We start from the raw sequence: 21022 nt of genomic DNA, 5'->3' as shown, positions 1-21022 counted from the left end.
CCGTCCATTACAAGCGTTTCGATCCTTTGTCGCAAATTCGAGACGTGCGTTCTGAAAGGAGGATTTGATCTTCTTGCTTCTATAGAATCTCTCCCCTAACTCGTCTCTCTCTCTCTCTCTCTCTCTCTCTCTCCATCCTTCTCAAGCTCTTTTTATTTTTTCCCGCACATCGTTGTCTTTGCCTTTTATCTTTCACCTTTTCCTTTTTGGCGGATCTCATGTTGATGCCGATGATAAAACTGATACAGGGTGGTTTGTGAGGTGATTTCTTTCGCCATCTTGCATTTGTTAAGAGCTCCGTATCATTCTTCTGTACCCGGATTTTGTTTGTGTGTGTGTGTGTGTGTGTGTGTGTGTGTGTGTATGCGTGAGTGTTCCTTTTCCAGCCGATGATAGTGAACACCTTTACTTCTATGCTTTACATGGTTTTTCGTGCCTTTCTTACATGGTGATAATATGGGATAGTAGAAATCTACTTTATATCTTGTATCCGTAATAGCATGCTAAATTCAGCTTCTTCAAGTTGCTGTTCCCATGATCTCTCCCAGGGACCTTTTATTTGTTAAATCTGAATTTATTATTAATAGCGCTTTAACCAGTCTGAATTCATTAGTGCTTTAACCAGCTTTTTTTTCTTTCAAGGAAAGTAAGTATGCACGCGTCATATCTCTCACCAAGTCTTCCCTTTCTTCCTCATGCCCAGGAGGGAAGACGAGGCGATTGTTCATCACATCCCTTCTGAATGCATTGGCTTGAAATATCTCGGAGATATATACTTTTATATTTGTCGCGACGATAAATATTTCTTGAGATTCTTTATTATCAGTGTTCTTGTGTTATCTTCTATCCTCCCCTACCGTCACGTTTGTCTCGCCTTCTTTCACCCCTCCATGCAGCTTTTGTTCACCTGAGTTATGGTGCTGAGGAGGTGAGATTGTTGCGCATATTTCTTGTAACACTTCTAGCCTCCGGCCTCCCCTGGCGCCACCCCCACTTCCAGGCAACTTGACTTTCCAGGACGTGGGTGTACAGATATTTGGGTACTCTCTCTCTCTCTCTCTCTCTCTCTCTCATGATAATGATGCCATTATTGTCATCTGTGTGAGTTACACTTATTTTTATTTCAAGATTAGTCGGAGCCACATTATCACATATAGGCATTGTTCAGTCCTTTTCAGGCCAGGCTTATAACTTCTCTTTAGGGATAATATTCAACTCTCTCATATTAGAAGAGTGATTTTTAAGGCATATTTGAGATTTTATGAATTTTATTTTTATTTCTACATCTTTTTAACACTTACGTTAAAGTTTGCAGTAGAGTACAGTAGAGACCAATTTTCATAAAATTTTTTCGAAAGGTTATATTTGTTGCGGGCATAGCCTGTAAGTGCTCAAAGAAATTTGTCGTGCCAAGGTAACATTTTTCATAAGGTAATGGCGTGTGTAATCATTGAAAGGTAAAACTTTTACAGAAATAACGATATTCTGTCATTCTTAGGCAGAAGTGTTGGGGTAGGGATGGTCTTGGTTGGTTTGGAAAAGTTCAGAGGTCCATACCAGGCCGCATGCTTTTCAACACTCAACTCATAATCGACCAATCAACCAGCGTGAGTTGGAATCTCAGTGGAACGATAAAAATCTGGGTAAATAGAGGATTCCAGATGAAAAGGATAATACGCGTAGGATGTGTCATTCTTCATTTTGTTCAATTTTTTCCCCATAAAAGAATCATAATGCATTAGTTAATTTAAGAATAATTTTTATTCTTGAATGGCGATTGTTATCATCTTTTTTATTAGATTTACTAATTATTGACTGTTGATTGCTTTCATTCCTATTTCAATATTGATAATGATCATCTTCTTTACGGAAAAGAATGCTTTATTCTTTGCAAAAATGAAATGAATCCAAGGCTTCCTTTACATAATGAATGGTGTTTTTAACCTTTCGTGCAATACATCTCTTGCATGGCCCTTCCACGAGTATTGTTATCTTGTTTTAGGGTGGAGAATGTCAATTGAGATTGTATGATGGGGCTCCTGGATGAGAATGTCAGTATTACGTGTCTTTTAGCCCAACTTCATCTCTGCAGTATCATATATATTAAATACAGGCATTATTATTATTATTATTATTATTATTATTATTATTATTATTTATTTATCATTACGTTAATAGTATAATCCCACTGTAGGTAAAGAAGTCATATTTTACACATAATAATATTGAGTATATTCCAAATTTCATAGTTTACTAATACTTTAGGGTTAAGTGCTTATGATTCTCAAAGTGAAATATCTCTCATGTGTTTACAGATTCTTCAATTTTATGTAGAAATTTAATTTCACCTTCAATATTATAATTACTCTTTGGGATTCTAAATCGCTATATCCTCGTGCTTTTTCTATAAACAAGTTGTAAAAATGATTTTCTGGCATACAAGGAGCCTGATGAGACTTTTTGTAAGGAAAGATCAGATTTTCGTTTATATACTCTCCATTGTGTGGTATTTCTATTTGTTAACTGGTTCTCCACTGAACAAGGGCTTTTATAAAAAAAAAAAAGTTTTGAGCGATCTTTTTCATAAGATTCATCGTCTGTGTACGAATTGTTCATGTACTGAATAGCCACTGTGAATTTGGTATGTAAATAAAAAAGTATAGTTAATATGTATTGTGTATTCTGTTAGCCATTACGGATATATATTTGATTTTGAAAAGGGAATTAAGTTAGAAATATATATCTTAATTATAACAAAATTTATGCATCAGTTTGTGGGAATTTCCATTCCAAGTTGACGTTAAGCATTTGCGATACCACCAAAAATAACTCCGTTGAATTTTAGTTTACCTTGTAGTTTACGTTATATATATATATATATATATATATATGCATACACACACTATATATATACATATAATATATATATATATATACATACATATATATATATATATACATATATATATACATATATATATATACATATATATATATATATATATATATATATATATATATATAATTATATATATACTCAGTGTGTCTGCAGAAGAATCACAAAACTTTCGCCTGATACGTGATTTGCAGGTTCACCACAAGGAGGAAATTAACAGCTAAGTACCGAGTACCTCCGTGTAATTGCTCCACATTTTCAAGAACAATGAATAAAGCAAGAGAATTTTTGTACATAAGAAAGACATAAAAAAATTTACATAAAAAACTTTACATAAGAAAGAGAAGAGATTGCTAGGAAAACCTTTTTCTCGTTAAAAGAAAAAACACTTTTTAAGAGAGACAGCTTAATAGTTTTCCCATATAATGAGAAATTTAAAGTAGTAACTAAGTTATTCAGAACTTTTAATGTGAATGTGGTTTTTAGCAATATTAGCACAGTGAGAAATATGCTGATTAAAAACTCCCAAAAATATAGAAGGATATATACATGAGGTACCATGTAGGGATTGCTCAGTGAAATATATCGGTCAGACTGGCAAAGCTCTGAATGTATGAGTAAAGTAACTTTACTGTGCATTTCAGGGCCGTGTCTAATTGATTTTCATCGATAAAATCTTACCAAAGCATCGGATATGGATCGTATTTTGGAAATAGCTGTTTGAAGCCACAGCCTAATTGGCAAAAATGTGTAGTGATGTCTAATGTTGATAATTAAGGCACTTATCAGAGTAAATCAAAGAAATTTAAAGGGAAACTTAGCTAAATATAGCAGGCTCGTAGATAGAGGCTGAGTAAAACTTCATTACTGAAGGACCCCACACTCACTGATACTGTGGTGCGACGTAATTTTACTAGACACCTCCCCATATACTTTATGAATGAAGACTCAGTTTTGGTAGTAGTAGTAGTATGTATATGGAATTCTTATATTGTTTCACACTCAAACACCTACCCTGCATACTCTCTCTCTCTCTCTCTCTCTCTCTCTCTCTCTCTCTCTCTCTCTCTCTCTCTCTCTCTCTCTCTCTCTCTCTCTCTCTCATCTTTCTGATGAGTTATATTCTAAGGAGAGTACAACTAATTGTATTGTATTACAGTTCCATGGCGCAATTCACGTTTCCTTTAACTTAAATATGCAAGCCTTACTCTAACACTCTCTGTGAAAAACAACCATCGTTACCCAGAAGTTTCTGTTGCTTCATATTGTTTTTTAAAAGTTCCGTTCACGTGCACCTGCTTACTATGAGATTCAGAGGCGTCGTGCACGGTTTTTTTTATTTGACTCCTTATCAAAGAATCGGATGAAGGTGAAAGTTGGCATATGAATATTTCACAACCATACATTTTATTTTCTAACATCATCTTGTACCTATGACTTATAGTTTTAGCTGATCATAGAAGAACACACCACTTTCTGTAGTCAGAGACATTAAAAAGTCATTCATGGCTTAGAAGACAGTAATGACGTTTACCTGTGACGTTACAAATGGCTCCACCCTTAAGCTACGTCATAATTCAGGATAATACTGAATTATCTCATGAAGTTTAAGAATTGAATTACTGACGATGAAAATACATTTCTCAAGTAGTTGCAAAAGATGCTAAATGATCACCAATGATCAAATAAATAAACCTGAAGGCCAAAATTATACATTCTGCTACTATTACTACCACTATTGCTGTATTTCCACGGCAGCATAGATGCCCCGCCCACATCAGAATCTTTCAGCTATTCATATAGACTTTGCAAATGTTTCTTTATTGTGTAATGGGTCCTGGCCTCCCAGAATTCCGGGTTTTCATTTGAGAAATGTATAAAGTAATTTTCAAGTTAAATATGCAGTATTGCAAATGAGGGAACAAACTCATGCATTCAGGGGAAGGAGTCCTGTCAAAGAATTTGACTGAAATGTCGTAAGTTTTGGTAAGTTTTCAGCAGTTCTCATCCAGGCAAATAAATGAAAGTTCATACCGTTATAGCCTTGGACATCACATATTCGATTTATTATCTATATGTAACTATGTTTTACTTTATTGTAATAAAAATCATCATTTCTATTGGCGATGGAGCTGAGCATTATTACCCTTATGAAACAGTACTATATGGCACAAACCTGAGAAAGAACGTGCGAGCGAATGTTTTGTTTTATTTTTTTATCAGTATTTAGAGTTTCGTTATTCATTTCGTTTTTCATTTTAAATTTTTCTTTTTAGCCTTTTATCTTATTTCATTTTACTTATCCTTAATTCATGGGTGACAGGGCATGACAATGGGTAGACATGCCAGTTCCAGTCACCCTCAAGCATATATAATTACCGATTATCGTAGGAAACGTAGCTGACCTGAGGAAATCAGCGATGACTCTGAGGGGGAACAAGGGTTGCCATCGTTCCCTTTTTCCTCTATCATTGTTACTATTGGTGTGGGTATATCTTAAAAATATTTCAAATGAAATGTATTTTACTTTTACTCTGTGTATTTGTAATTCCCCTTTAAATGTACAAATGAAACACCAAAAACTATTCATAATCTATTTACAAATCACAATCATCATCACTATCAAGGAAAAGATCATCATCATCCTCATCATCACTGACTAAATTAATGATGACTGGATCCACGTAAGTCTCCCGGATGTTGTCCAATTCCCAGTACTCCTCCTCAAAATGACGTGATTGTCTAACTGCTCCTGCCCACACTTCCGGGGTAGCAGAAAGCCTTGCCTCCTCCAACCTGGCCTGCAAGTCAGACCGCGTAAATCGACGGAGCGATGAACGCACTTGCCTCTTCATATGACCCCACACCTGTTCAATGGCGTTGAGCTCTGGGTGAGCGGGTGCCAATTTATCACAACTTCGTGGCCCCACTCCCGGATGATGTTATCCACCACATATCTCCTTTCCGGACGATTCTTTTGGCAAACGAGCAACAGCTCAGATTTTGTGGCCAAAGGTGGGAACGATATCCTACGCTGCTCCAGCCACCTGTCGAGAAAAGTTAATTAATCATTATTAGAGTGGAAATAGACCATAGAATGCTAATTTACATACCGTTATTACTGTATCATTAAACTATGATTTGATATTGTTTCCATCAAGAATAATTTACTGACTTCACACAGTTAATAGAATATTGAATCATATGAAATTTCAGTCAAGTCATTAACTTTAATGCGTGTGTATACGTATTTCATGATGTCTATATATATATATATATATATATATATATATATATATATATATATATATATATATATATTATTTATATATATTTTTTATTGTAATTACCTTACGAGATCCGCCTTTCTGTTTGCTGACGTTCGACTCTCCTCGGTTAGTGTGCTGTGATATGGTGCATTATCTATTTATCAATTACCGATATTATCATGAGGGAAAGTAGAAGCTGTGTCGTAAGCCACTGTTCGAACAATTTGGCATTCATTTCGCCATGATAATCTCCTTGATTGGACTTAGCGGGGTATTTCAGATACGAGCCTTCAATGACGCCTTCATTGGTGCCAGCAGCTACCACCACAAATCGTTCACCTTCTCCTGGAGGGACCTGACGGCTGTAAGAGGATCAGGATATCCTCCTGCGTGGTGTCTGCCCATTCCCTGCTATGGGTCATTCTAGTGGTGAACCAAGTTTCATCAACGTACACCACCTTCCTTCCGTCCTCCTGAGGCGTCACTATATCCAGAGACTCTTCCTCACATACATTTTCCGTTGTGTAGTTTTATACTTGAATCCTAGAGAATGCAGGAGGCGGATTATTGAACTCGGTGATGTCCTTTCTGAGATAATGCCAGCTGTTTTAAGGTCCATTGTTGAGAGCTGTAACCGTAAATACTCCTTCTCATCAAACTTTCTGTGGATAAATGACGAATCGCACCAACAGTAAAGTTATCAAAGGCGGATGGTGCTGATGAAACTGGTGTTACTGACGATGGTGAATGACATGAACTGGAGGTACGGAGGGCTGACTTTGGCCCTACTGCCCCTGCAGTCATGCCCAAAAACTTTGTCCAACGCGGCCATAAGGCCTTAAAGGACAGAAAAGAATATATATAATTATATATATATATATATATATATATATATATATATATATATATATATATATATATATATATATATATAATTATATATATTAAAGCAATTATATATATATATATATATATATATATATATATAATTATATATATATATATATATATATATATATATATATATATATATATATATTATTATATATATATATATATATATATATATATATATATATATATAATTATATATATATATATATATATATATATATATATATATGTATATATATATATATATATATATTAAAGCATTGATTATGGAAAACAACAAATTTTAAATCAGATGGTCCATTGCTGTACTGATAACTTGAATACATTACTGGTTGTATTTAGCTTTCCAAAAAATCTTCTCAGAACAATAATAATTCTATAAAGACTGAACAATCCTTTACACCTCTTTATCTCTCTCTCTCTCTCTCTATTGCTTTCTCTCACTACAAATGGGTACTCAATGGAAATGTTCACAATTCAAAAAGGCATTGCAATAGTTATATTTTTTTCGCAAAATAAAATCAGACTGGAAGTAATTACGTAATCTGGAATCGATTTCTTACCTGTTCAAGGAGTAGTAAGTACTACCACTTGGTTTTTCTCTCCTGCATACAAGGTTGTAAGTCGCAAGGCAAATGCAGTTGGCAAACCACGGGGACAATTCCAAATCTTATTAGCCATTCTTTGATCTTTTGACAGGTAAGTGGTTTAAAGCTGACGAAACCAAGTGGAATGAGTTTGGTAAGGTTTATGGCGGATGAATTGCCGATTGTTTACTCGACTCTACGTCATAAATGTTTGAGGATCCTTTTTGCCACGTATATCCCTGGATACGGCATTGGCAAACCAATTTTACTTCTATAAAAATGAAACTATCGAATTTCATTACTAGATATATTTCGATATATTTGTATGGTTGTGAAATATTAATATGCCAACTTCACCTTCATCTGATTCTTTGATAAGGAGTAAAATAAAAATCGTGCACGACGCCTCTGAATCTCATAGTAGTCCTGCTAAATCAATGCAACATAACGCAAGTGTTCTAACTCAACTTCCTTAATGCGTGATCAATCCCATAATAACCACAGTGCTTGCAAAGCACACTACCCCCTTCATTATTTTATTTGTGTGCCTCTGTGTCAGTTTTGTTGTTTCTGTACGCTTGATTCATTTACTTGGAACTGGGACACCAATGTTTGATGTAGGTTGTTTATGGTTATCAGTGTCTCTATATTCTGGGTCTGAAGTTACTCATTCTTAAATTTTCATTTATTTTGATTATATTTTCATTTAATCATAACTACACTGTAGTGTTGAATGAAATTTTAATTCATAGTCCAAGCTCTTGGCTATGCCCTAAATCTTATAATCGAGTAATCCATTGATTATACTGAACTTATTGAAATTGAAGGAAATATAAAATAAAAAACAATTATTGTAATATAAAATTATGTAAAAGGATATGCTGTTGTTTGTTTAAGATGAAGCCAGCCTTTGGTGAATCAGGTCTTTCACTTGAGCAGACCAAGTGAAGATCTTTCGATGAAATAGAGAAAATAGAATTTGATAATTATCGCATATCCTACTCAAGGTATTGCTTATTGTACAAGAGGGTCAAATATTTGTGTTTCTACAATCATTAACATACTACTGGGGAACCCATATTAAGGTCTGATGTCATAGTTTACGTCACAGCTAGCTCTCCTGGGTGTGCTTACTAAATTTGAAGCTGAGTTCCCTTTTAATTTTTTTGATTTACTCTGATAAGTGCTTTATTTATCCACATTGACATCACTGCATATTTTTGCCAATTAGGCTGTGGCCTCAAATCGCTATTTCCAAAATACGGTCCATATCCGATTCTTTGGTAAGATTTTATCGACGAAAATCTAGTAGACACGACCCCGAAATGCACAGTAGGAGAATGTAAGAACTTTTCAGTCTTCCAGTGCATATTTTTACATAAAATGAATTTTGATCATCATATTGACTAGGAAAAGTGCAGATCGATTATTGCTTGTAAGGATTACACAAAACGTAGCATCCTAGAGTCAGCTCTTGATTTTATCATGGGAACATAACGGACATTAATTCTGGTCTTTTTAAATTAGATTTGTTTATTAGAGAATTTGTCAAGTAGCCCTCCAGGCAGACGCCACCAGAAACGTCAAACGAAGACCGACCACGAGGGCCGACCTCTGACACGTGGTCGCCTGAAACACCGACCAGGGACAGGTTGTAGAAACAACGTTTATTATGTACTCTCGTCAGACATAGTCGCCTATGCATAAAAACGCAACTTTGTACAAATGTAAAAACATTTCAGCTTTCAAGCCATATGTATCATATTGTCGTTTTCTTTGGCATATACAAGGAAATGTTCTTTTTCATGTGTGAGAAAACACACTTTCTCCTAGTTGTATGCCCTTCTTGTTCTCAATTTAAATCTTACTTTTCCGCTGACGATTGTTAATGACATGTCTAGAATTTTGATTAATAAATTAGCATAATATGCCTTTTAGTCGCTGTTCGCTGTATATCACTCGCCTCGCTGCCTCTACAGTGTATGTGTGCCCTTGGGTGTTTGTGTGTGGTTTTGTTTTTGTGCATGTGCGTGGTGTATGAGGTTTTGTATGTGCTCGTGTGTGTGTGTCTGAAAGTGTGCTTGTGTGTTTGTGAGTTTTTATTTTAACGTTCTATGTTTGGGCGTTTTATTAGGTTAGTCATGTATTTGGTTATATGCTTTCCGACTGAAAATTCATTTATTTATTTTCTAACACTTTTGTTTTATGATTTTTGCTTTAAAATGTGTTGCTTGTGCTTTTACCGTATTTAGGAAGGATCAATTTGGTCATCTGTGTTTGTAACTACCAATCATATTGTTGTTAAGTTTTGAACTGTTTGCGACTTAGCTTGTTTATGGTAAGAATGGGCGATTGTTCTGTTGGTCCTTATGCTAATTGTTGTTTTATTTTTAAATTACTTTCTTGTTTTTCAAATGAAAAGCTTTCTTATGTACTGTAAAAAAATTCTCTTTATTCATTATACCTTGAAAATGTGTAGCAATTACACAAAAGTACTTTGCTTAGTATTTCATTTTTTCTCCTTGTATATGAATCCCGCATATATATATATATATATATATATATATATATATATATATATATATATATATATATATATATATATATATATATATATATATATATATATATATAATTCTGTAGGTGTGCAACACTTATGATTTAATACTTTCAGATGTCAGTACTTTGAACGTCGAGCTTGAAATGGGTTGTATTACAGTGATATTACGAGTATTTGTTATACAATAGAAATTTAACTGTGTTTTGCTTAAATCTTAGGCTGTAGTGTGTGTCATAAATGTTGCATATTTTAATAATCTTAATTTATTTTCCAGTTTCTGTGTTCATACATTCGCTTTTTGGGGAATTGTGCATCTCTCCCTCTCTCTCTCTAGATTTGGCCATCCATTTGAAATAGTTTGTCGTTTTTGAGCATGGGATGACATGATAGAGATGGAGAAGATTAAATGTTTGTAAGGAGTAACTACTATATCTTTTTTTAATTTAAAAATTTGGGGTGTTTTCTTCATCTCACTTCCTACTCATGTTTACTTCCCACCTTTTTCATGAATCGTCTCATACTGCTATAACTATGCGAGCATAATTTTATTTTATTTTAATATTTAGTTTACATTATGATGCAATAATGTTGTCAAATATTAGGGGTTGTTCTGACTTAAGAACTTTATTTTAAGCCACCTCACTGTAGCAAATGCATGTCAGTAACGAAGAAATTTAAATACTTGTGCCATCGTTATTTTAAACACGTTTCGTTTATCGTCACTTACACTATTCCAGTATCTCAGACATTACTCAACTCTTGCAAATGGAGTAGATAAGCTCGACCGCCTTAAACATTTCAGCCCTCTTGTGTGGTTCTAAAGACCTCGCACCATCTTCCATTAGAAATACTGTAAAAAAAAAAAAATACTTACATGATGAGTCTCGTGCGGCGCATTTAGAAATAGTGCCTGTAAGCTTTAGGTTTCAGAGTAGTTGACATATTCTTGTCATCCATGGCCTTTATTACTCCTTATTCTTAGTTAATATAACCTCCTTACTATTTATCAAACTTCTTCCATTTCATGTTCGTCTTCTCGCTCTTACTTTGATGTCCACATTTATTAGCGTTTCCTTGCGATGCCTAACCAGTTCAGTCTTTCTTTCTTCTATCAAGCATTTACACCAAGTATCGCCTCTCTTTCATGTAAAACTTCGGGAGTCATTCATTCTGCCCTTTCACCACTTCCGATCCTATTGAAAACGTTGTTTTTAATACGATCCTGCACAGAGGTAAATTACAAAAGACGGTTTTAATTAACCATCTTTGATGAATCTTAATCAATTATTCTTCGGACACTTCGAAAGCTTTGGCTGCTGTTGCTCTGTAGTCGGTATAACTGAAGTTTTCTCCTTAACTTTGTCTACTTTCTGCTTTGTTTTTCATATATAGAAACTTGTTTTTCGCTTGTTTTCTTTGTCTAGTCAGTCTTTTTTCTCATTTAAGAGAAAGCTGTTATTGTGTACATTTCGTGGGTTTTTCATTTCAGTTCGTTACACTCCATACTTTTCCTGCCAGTAGACACGGTATGCTCGCAGCAGTTATCCAATAAAGGAAAAAATTCTGCTAATATGGCAGTCTCTCTAAGTGTTTGTTTGTGCGTATGAAACTATAAAATCATATAACGTTATCAATTCTTATTTATAAGATACTATTGTAGGGAGGTGATAAATCATCTGTGAACAGTGTGTTCTTTGATGCTAAGGAATAGACTAGATAAATCATTTTTTATTGATTTGTTGTTTAATCTCTTTTACTGCTTAGCGTTTTCTTTTTTTTTTACCAAATATCCCAGATCAATTTTTGAAATGATTTATTAGAGCAGACTGAAGTAGTGATGAACTTACCTAATGCTAATCCCCAGCCAGCGTCAGACATTCTTAAAAGACCGACCTTAGGAATTTACATCGACTTGTGTTGTCTTGCAGGTGTTTATCACGTTGGGTTAAGAGTTCCAGTGCCATTCTCTCTCTCTCTCTCTCTCTCTCTCTCTCTCTCTCTCTCTCTCTCTCTCTCTCTCTCTCCGTCGCAAGAAATGTAATTACATCTCCCGCTTTGTATCAACAAAGCTCCTGCGATTTGAAAATGGTGTTATTATGTTCAGTATACTTACTGAACTATGAGGAATAATTATAAACAAAAAACTAATGAATTGCGCTGAATGACTTTATTAATTGGAAAATTTCTGCATTTTTTGTGATAGTTGATATCAAGAAATCAGTAGAGGTGAGAGGATAAAATGGATAGCAAGTCTAACCAGTTGGAAAATCCCCTGTCACCAGAGCATTTGGTCGTGGGCAATAAAAATTGTGCCGGAAAGAGGTCCCATTGAAAGTTCGAGCAGAAATGTGTTTTAATAATCAGCATGTTGTCATTCTTTGCTTATTTGAAGAGTATACCTCGAGGAGCCATACGATAATTTGAGAAACGAAAGGATAAAATTGAAGGACACTATGGTAAGGGATGCAGATAAATAACCTACGAAAGAGAGAGAAATGACGGGAAATTTAATTAAATAAAAGTGCTTTCGACAGCATCATCGGTAGAATAATTGTCAAAGGAGGTAATTGAAGGTAGAAAGTAGGCTGAAGGCCTATCAGCAGTGACGAATGGCTTGTTTGAGATTCATGTCCTTTTGTAAAGGTTAAGAAAGAGGTGAAATTTGTTAGGCATTGAGGAGGGAAGCCATAATAATTTGCACGTCGGTGAAGCCGGACCATAGAACACAGACGGAGATGCAAAACATGTCAACAAAATACTGTGTGTAAGTTTATCTGCCATGTTTAATATAGAGTAACCCTAAGGATGCAATAGTTCAGCGTGCTGACACATGTATATTGTTTTCGTAATTACGTCATTGAGCACAGATATGGGGATTTACCGGAGCTGAAGTACCAAACACCAAGTAGAATGTGGTGCCCTAGGTTAGGTTAGGTGAGGTTAGGGAGTGCTAGGCTAGGCAGTATTTTTGTAATTACCTGTACACATGTTTAGTGAAGGGTTAAAGCAGAATTTAAGGTTGGGGAATTCTACGTCCAAGTACGTGCATCGCCTACGAAGTTAGGGTTTGTTAGGATATTTGTACATATTGTGGGGTTTTCTCCCAGCTCATTACAGTTCACATTTTAGTTCAAACTTACTTTATAATCGATCCCGTATTATTGTTAGGTGGAAAGGGAGAGGATTTTCACCCCTGAATCTTATTTCCGGCAGTAATTATGCATTTTGCATGGTTCTCATCTAATAAGTTATAATATCTGTAACATACAAGTGTCTTGGTAACTATGCAATTCCTACGGAAATAGTTTAGGAGATAAGTTATTTATTTTGAAAGAATACAGTACTGGTAACAGTAGTTCAAATATACTTTCTTAGGTTCCATTTCAAACTGACAAGTTACTTTGTATCATTTGTTGCCTTTTTTTCATTAATTTTTTGCAGGTTAATGTATGTGAACTTTAAACAAAATTTCAGATAGAAAGTGAGATTAAAGCTTTGGGTGTTTTATTCGGCTGTAATTTTTCTTGATGGTGTTGTACATATAGTGACAGATAAGAAAAGCCATCCATTCAATATTGCTCCATGTATTTCACGTATATTTTTTCCCCTTTTCCGGCCTCTGCGGTATTTTTTTAAGAAAATCCTCCCGTGATCCTTGTAACGTTTATTGCTTACATATATTTTTTGTTTATCCCATTTCCCGTGGCGTTGGAAACGTGTCACTTTTAACACCAACTGTGCCGGTTTGTTCATATTCAAGGTTAACTTTTAAGTCGTACAGGCTACATGTTACGCATTTTTAACGACCTAGCTCTGTGATTATGCGACTGATGTCATTGCGGATCCTGTTATTATTATTATTATTATTGGCTTATTATTATTATTATTATTATTATTATTATTATTATTATTATTAAGGGCCAGATTCTAGAACGTTTTAATTTGTCATGGCAATATTAATACAATCGATTTTCTTTATTATTTATCTGTGGTTCGTTTTATTACTTGCAGATCTCAGATATAGTACGTCATTCTTGTGTATTTGTTACCTCATGGCCAGTTCAATGCTGGGGATTTTGATTTTCCAATCTTTCTACCTAATATGATACTGTATTTTTATAATTTATCAGTTTCTTGGAATTTTTATTTGATTTAAGCTGACACGCTGAGTTTTACATTTGGTTGTGATTTTTGTTCTGGTTTTATGACAGAAGATGGTTATCAATAAAAAGTTGATTTCAGTTTTTTTTTTTTTTTTGAGAGCGGCATATTTGACCTTACACTAAATTCTGAAGATTGTGGACTAAATACAAGATATATTTTTGGTTATGCACAGGAAATAACTGCTGCCCAACAGTGTTTTAGGTTTTGTTTGCGTGTTAATGTTTGATCAAGGTAACTGGGCTAGTCTTTAGTAATGGTCAGTTCGTTTCCTGCGAATTTAGAAGGCAGTCTCATTTCTTTTAAGTACCTGTTCACCCTGGAATCAGCCAGCTTCTCTATATTTGCAAGAGTCTGGCAGTAAAATATCGAGGAACTTTGAGAGAAAAGTCATCTTGCACAATGCAGATTAATTGTCGTTATTTTCGCTCACCCTTTCTTCATTCTTTTGGAAGGATATCCTCACAAAAGCTCTGTTCATGCCATCGGGAACATTTCCACAGTCAGCTTACTGTTGGGTCTTTCCTACTTTTGAATCCCTCTCGTGGCAAGCTTTCAGTTTTGGGCTTTTCTCTCAAACTACGCCTATTTTTTTCAGTTCTTATTTTCGTACATCTGTTTCCTGTTCTTTCTATAACATCATTAAGCTTGGAGTCTTATCTTCTCTGATCTCTGTTGTATTTTACGCTGCTTGTGAGACTAATGTCAGTCAGTCTATTAGTAAGTACATGTCTGTATTGCCTTCATTGCATCATCTCCTGGCAAACGTTGATCTAGTGCAATTCAAGTAGACATAATCTCAAATCTTAGACCAGTGTGGCGAGACCCTTTGTAGCTCCATTCTCCTTAATTTCATGTGTGCCATTTATATTTTCCCTTCAAAGTGTCTTTATTCATTGTCCTTGGCAAACAAAATCCTCTCTTAGCTGTTTTCCGTCTTTCCGTGTATGACAATGTGCCTATCACGCTTACTGGTCATCGCAACTATTCCTACACAGTTGAGGGGATTGAAATCAAACTTGGAACGAAGGTAGACCATTATGCTTAGATCTACACGAAAAGAGGTTACTCGTCTGTCTGTTCACCAGCCAGTCACTCCTGCCTTGTCACTTCAGCTCCGCCTACACCATTGGAGGGATATTGAAGTCTAACTTGTACAAAGTTAGAACATGCATAAATCATAGATGAACATAAAGAAAGATGTCTGACTGCCTCACTATCTATGTCCGTCAATTTTCTATCATTACCTTGTCATTGTCACTCCTATATAGTTGAAAGGATTTCAGTCAGACTTGGTACAAAGGTAAATGCATGAATATTGAAAAAGAAATGTTGTTATTCTATCTTTAAGACTGTCCGTCTGTCGGTGTACCTGTCACACTCAAATTGTCATTGCAACTCATCCTAAACGGTTAAGGGGAATCTAGTTAGACTTCGTAAAATTATACGCCATCATACAATTATATGCATGAAGGGAAATGGTCTGCATGCATGTCCAAATTGTCTGTCACCACATCAGTCGCAATGCTCTTAGAAAAGGAGCTATGCTTTTAGTGAAAGAGATGAATTATTTCTTAAACAATGCTGTCAGAATGCTTGATATCTGTAGTCATGCTCAAATCTGATGCGACATGATTCTTTTTGTATCGTCCACAATCTCAGACTCATTGTAACGTTGCCAAGTAGTGTTAAACTTATTTTTATTTTCAGTGTCATAAATTTTGATAAGTTTGCGAATTCACTACTAACACTATATATTTTCTTTATGGTTATATGAATATGATCTCTTGTATGCATTGGTATAATTCGTAATCTGTGACATGAATTAATCTTTTTTACCTCGTTGAGCTGAAAGCACGGTGTGATAAGGTTAGCAATCTCGTCAATGCCAGCGCGCTTAACTTGCTACTCGAAGTGGTCTTCGTAACTACCACTACAGCATATAACAGTACACCTAATTACGGTCATAACCCAATTTGCAGAATAGGAATATGAATTACAAAGTTTTTTTTTTTTAATTTTAAGGTTTTTGGTTACCTTCAAGCTCCCTGCATGTTGCGAAATAATTTGTAGGCCTAACGAAAATAATCTAAGTTTTCTCAGATGTAATCTCGTTTACTAAAGGATTTACTTTTAGAGATTACCTGTTCTTTGAAGAATAAAAGATGATGACTCTTTAAATTATATCAAGAAGATAGATATTAATCTACATATTTATTAGCAATAACGCCAAGGATTATGTAACATTTTTTTCAGCTGACGAAGAATGTTATTTTCTTGAAAGTCTTAAAGTTTGCTTTTGGCGTATAATTGACTCATTCATAAGCTAACTTGAAGTGCAAGAACGTGTAGATAACTTCATATGCTTTCTGGCCAGAAATTGTTAATATAGAAATGTGATTGCTAAGTGTAATCTATTTTTAGCAAGTAAAGAAAACTAACACGCCTATGCCTAGGAACAAATCTTGGCATTAACAAAATATTTCTGTGATAAATATAAAATAAATATTTTCAAGTTGATTTCATTGTCTCTTTTCATCGTAGACCTGTGTTCCAGGTGGTTCATGTTGCCACCGCTCGACTCGAGTGGTCGTGTCACACGGCCCCCGCCCACCCCAACAGTTGATATCAGTGAATGCGTTGTAGCTACAGTCATACTTTTGTATTTATTTATTTATTTATTTATATTTTTTCAGTGTCGAGTGGTAAAAATAATGAAATAGGACTATTTCAAATTGTATGCTTGCAATGAAAGCCAATATCAAAATGTTATGAAAACTGTTAATGATTTTTCTTATCATTTTAACATTTGAGCCTAGACTTGATAAAGACTTTTGTTGTCGAACGCATTATCAATGAGTGAGCAAAAGTTTTGAAAATGTTTCGTCACTGTTTTTTCCGAAATTTTGTTATAAGCGATATTTTCATATACTTTTGATATATATTACAGATTTCACTCTTGTGACACTTACTATGGCGTTATTTTATGAGATAAACGTGCTTTCGCATTCAAATAAGATAGTGAGTTTTGAACGAAATCGTATGTTGTCATGGCTGTACCTCTAGAAAGGTTTCTTTTTTCGACTGCAATGATCCTAGCGAAGGAATTCGGTAGATTTTCATTTGCATGCATTCCGAACCATAACTGCACGCAGTTGTTGGCCTCTTGCAGAAGGTACAGAAATGAGATTTATATGTCCGTTGTTTTACATCAGAGTCATCATGCTGGTGTAAGAAGGAAACTGTCTGTATCCCTGGCCATCGGCCACACCATACGATTTTTCATCACCAGAACCACGACTGTCTTGTATGCCGAATTTCTTCTTTGGGAACACTGCGGTCAAATGGTTATTACATTTGTAGTATTTACGGCAAAAAATATACATTAAAATTCCTGGCAATTCCATTCTTCTTACAGTATGTTGTTTGGTAATGGATGTCTTACTTTCAGTATTATTGAATAACCCCGGCGCCGTATATGACTAAATTTTCCTTATCGAATAAGAAGCACTATTTTCTTTGTTGTTCTTGTTCACCTCTGTCTTCCACTCATGTTAAGTTTAGTGTTTCAGTGAACTTTTGCTTATTTCAGCTGCTGAGAAATCTTAGATATCCATTTGAAAAACGGAATTTAGTCTTTGCTTGATAATAGAGATGGCCAGCAAATGCAATTGGTGTGTTGAGCAAGAAACGAGAGATATCAAAAGTGTTCAGTATTATATATTGCAATGTGCCCTTTACGTAGTACCTGGAATGTAGTCCATTACTGCTGTCTGAATTTTTTTCAAAGTAAAGAAAAACTCGATTATTTTAGCTGACGTCATAAGTAACGTTCATTACAGTGTGTAATACGAAATAAGTTGCTTGCAATACATTATATAGCCTTGTAGTCTGTTTTAACTCGTAGCATTGTAAAGGTTGATAAAGACGATTACGTTTTTCAAATCCGTATTAAAAGCTTTTCCTTACAAATAAAAACAAGTGTTAGTTCACACTTTTGTCTGATGCTGCTTAATGCAAACGGGGTAAACAACCTTATAGCAAAATGTTGTACATCAAATAAAACAGTATTACCAAGTACCATAGATAAGAAATTGCGTTTTCTGAAGGCTTAATACCATTTGTTTTATTTCCTCTTTTGCTACTATGCATTTGAACACTATGTTTCCGTGATCTCTTGGCATCTAATCCATTGTATATATTATTATAGAGGTTCATATCACAAATGCAGTTTCTAGCTTAAGGGAACAAGGTATTGAAGGTAAAACGATGGTTTTGAGTAAACTGGATTTTTTGGACAAGAAAGCCCAAGATTTTTTAGGGTCACAGCAATAAGGGCTGTCGCATTCTCGCCTTTTGACAGTTGATTGGATGAGAAGGGAATTCATTAGAAAAACACTCTGAACTCAGCGTTTAGTAAATGATCGAGAAACAAATTATTTTTTGTATAAAAGATACCTCAGAGTTAGATATTTTCGAAAACTGTATCTGACGGTTATCTTTGAATCGACAGTTAGAAATAATTCCCCTTTCCAGGAAGGTGGTGTTTTAGCTTGAGAAAGGAGGAAACTGAGAAACGGGAATTATATATATATATATATATATATATATATATATATATATATATATATATATATATATATATATATATATATATATATATATACACATTAATTATAATATACAAACTTACACTTATGACCTTTAATGGGGTATATGTGATCCATTTTTTTATAACCTGAAAGCTATTCAGAGAACGAGACGCCATGCAGGCACTCTATGCATTTCCTATTTTTGTTTCCTATCACTCAGAATTTGTTTCTTTAAACTAGTCCTCTTATCACACCTTCATTATCATTTCCTACTTCTACGCATATAGTTTCCAAAGTTTGGCTTTACCATGTTTCAACTTAATCATTGGTATTTTCCCTTCCTTCGACTTCAGTTGACATGGTTTTATATATATATACAGTATTTATATAAAACTCTCTCAATTGAAGTCGGAGGAAGGGCAAATACCAATGATCGAGTTAAAACATGATAAAGCCAAGCTTCGGAAACTATATGCGTTGATGCAGGAAATGATAATGCAAGTGTGATAAGAGGACTAGTTTAGAGAAACAAATTCTGAGTGATAGGGAAACAAAAATAGGAAATATATAGAGTGCCTGCATGGCTTCTCGTTCCCTGAATAGCTTTCAGGTTACGAAAAGAAACTGGCTCACTTATAACCCATTACAGGTCATAAGTGTAGGTTCGTATCGTAGGAAAATGCAAATTACTTTTTAAAATATGATATTTCTCTTCAGCCAGGGCTTTTGATATAAAGATTTATGAGGATGGCTGAAGAGAAGAAATCTTGTGTATACAAAATGGTGGATGTGTACGATTATTTGAATTAATGTAGGAAGTGCAGCTTTTCTCGAGAGTTAATGACACGATCAGGAATGGTGAATGTTTAAAAGAATTTCTAAATAAATCGTGCATTATATTGTCACGGCACGCTTTTACTTATTTGTACAGCAGTATATAAAACGGGAGAATTTGTTTATAGAATCAAATTTGTCCAACTGCTGTATTATTATCTCTCAGTAAAACATGCGCTTATGTGTACACACAGTGTGCATATTTCGTATAGGAATATTCACAACTGAAATAAATGCCAATGAATACAAAGTTAGACACATATTTCAAACAATCATATACATAGAAGCAGGAATACAGTCTGTGTCTGTGAAGCTCTGTATGTTTGAATTCGTAGTTTGTGTGTCCTTACATACGCTGATGAAGGGATCCATGCAAAAATGGCAGTACAAATTTTATTTTCTGTACAAATAATTTGCTTTTGTACAACAATGCTTTCTTATTTCTTAATGCAAGACATGATTGATGCATGTTGTAGGGTAATCCTTGTACATTCCTTATTACAGACACATTATAATAGTGAGCTAATATTTTGCATCTTATGGAAGAGAGAGAGAAGATTGCAAGAGAGAGAGAGAGAGAGAGAGAGAGAGAGAGAGAGAGAGAGAGAGAGAGAGAGAGAATAATAATAATTTAACAATGGCATAAGTAACCACAATATTACTTTAACAATTTGATGAAGATAGAAATTACGATTTGATTTTTATCCTAACAGATTTTTCTTTCACGAAGGGGAGGTTTTGGAGGTTTTGGACCCGAACTCGGAGAGAGAGAGAGAGAGAGAGAGAGAGAGAGAGAGAGAGAGAGAGAGAGAGAGAGAGAGAGAGAGAGAGAGAGAGAGAGAATTCAGTAATAATTTAACAATGGCATGATTTTGGAAGTAATTTTTGGTAACCACAACTCCCTCTTAACTTCTCGATTTCTTCATACTTTGGAAACGCTTGTCACAATTAAGCCTATCATTCAGATGAAGATAGAAATGACGACTTTTGATTTTAGACTTGTCATTTGAAGAGCAGGTCATTGCATTGACATTCAGTTTTTAAACATAAATTTAGAAATGAATAAAATATTTTTCAGGTTTATTTTCTCTAGTGAAATATTGTGATCGGTGTTTCAGAGAAACTTACACGAAAAGTTTTTTGTTGTATACTCAAGGGCAGCTTTTTATAATCTAATGATCCAGATATTAAAGTTTTCTACATATTTTCTTTCGTTCAAATGTTCAGAT

Source organism: Macrobrachium rosenbergii, chromosome 51 (assembly GCF_040412425.1).
Source record: "Macrobrachium rosenbergii isolate ZJJX-2024 chromosome 51, ASM4041242v1, whole genome shotgun sequence".
NCBI classification, from domain to species: domain Eukaryota; kingdom Metazoa; phylum Arthropoda; class Malacostraca; order Decapoda; family Palaemonidae; genus Macrobrachium; species Macrobrachium rosenbergii.
Note: the sequence above shows the minus strand (reverse complement) of the source record.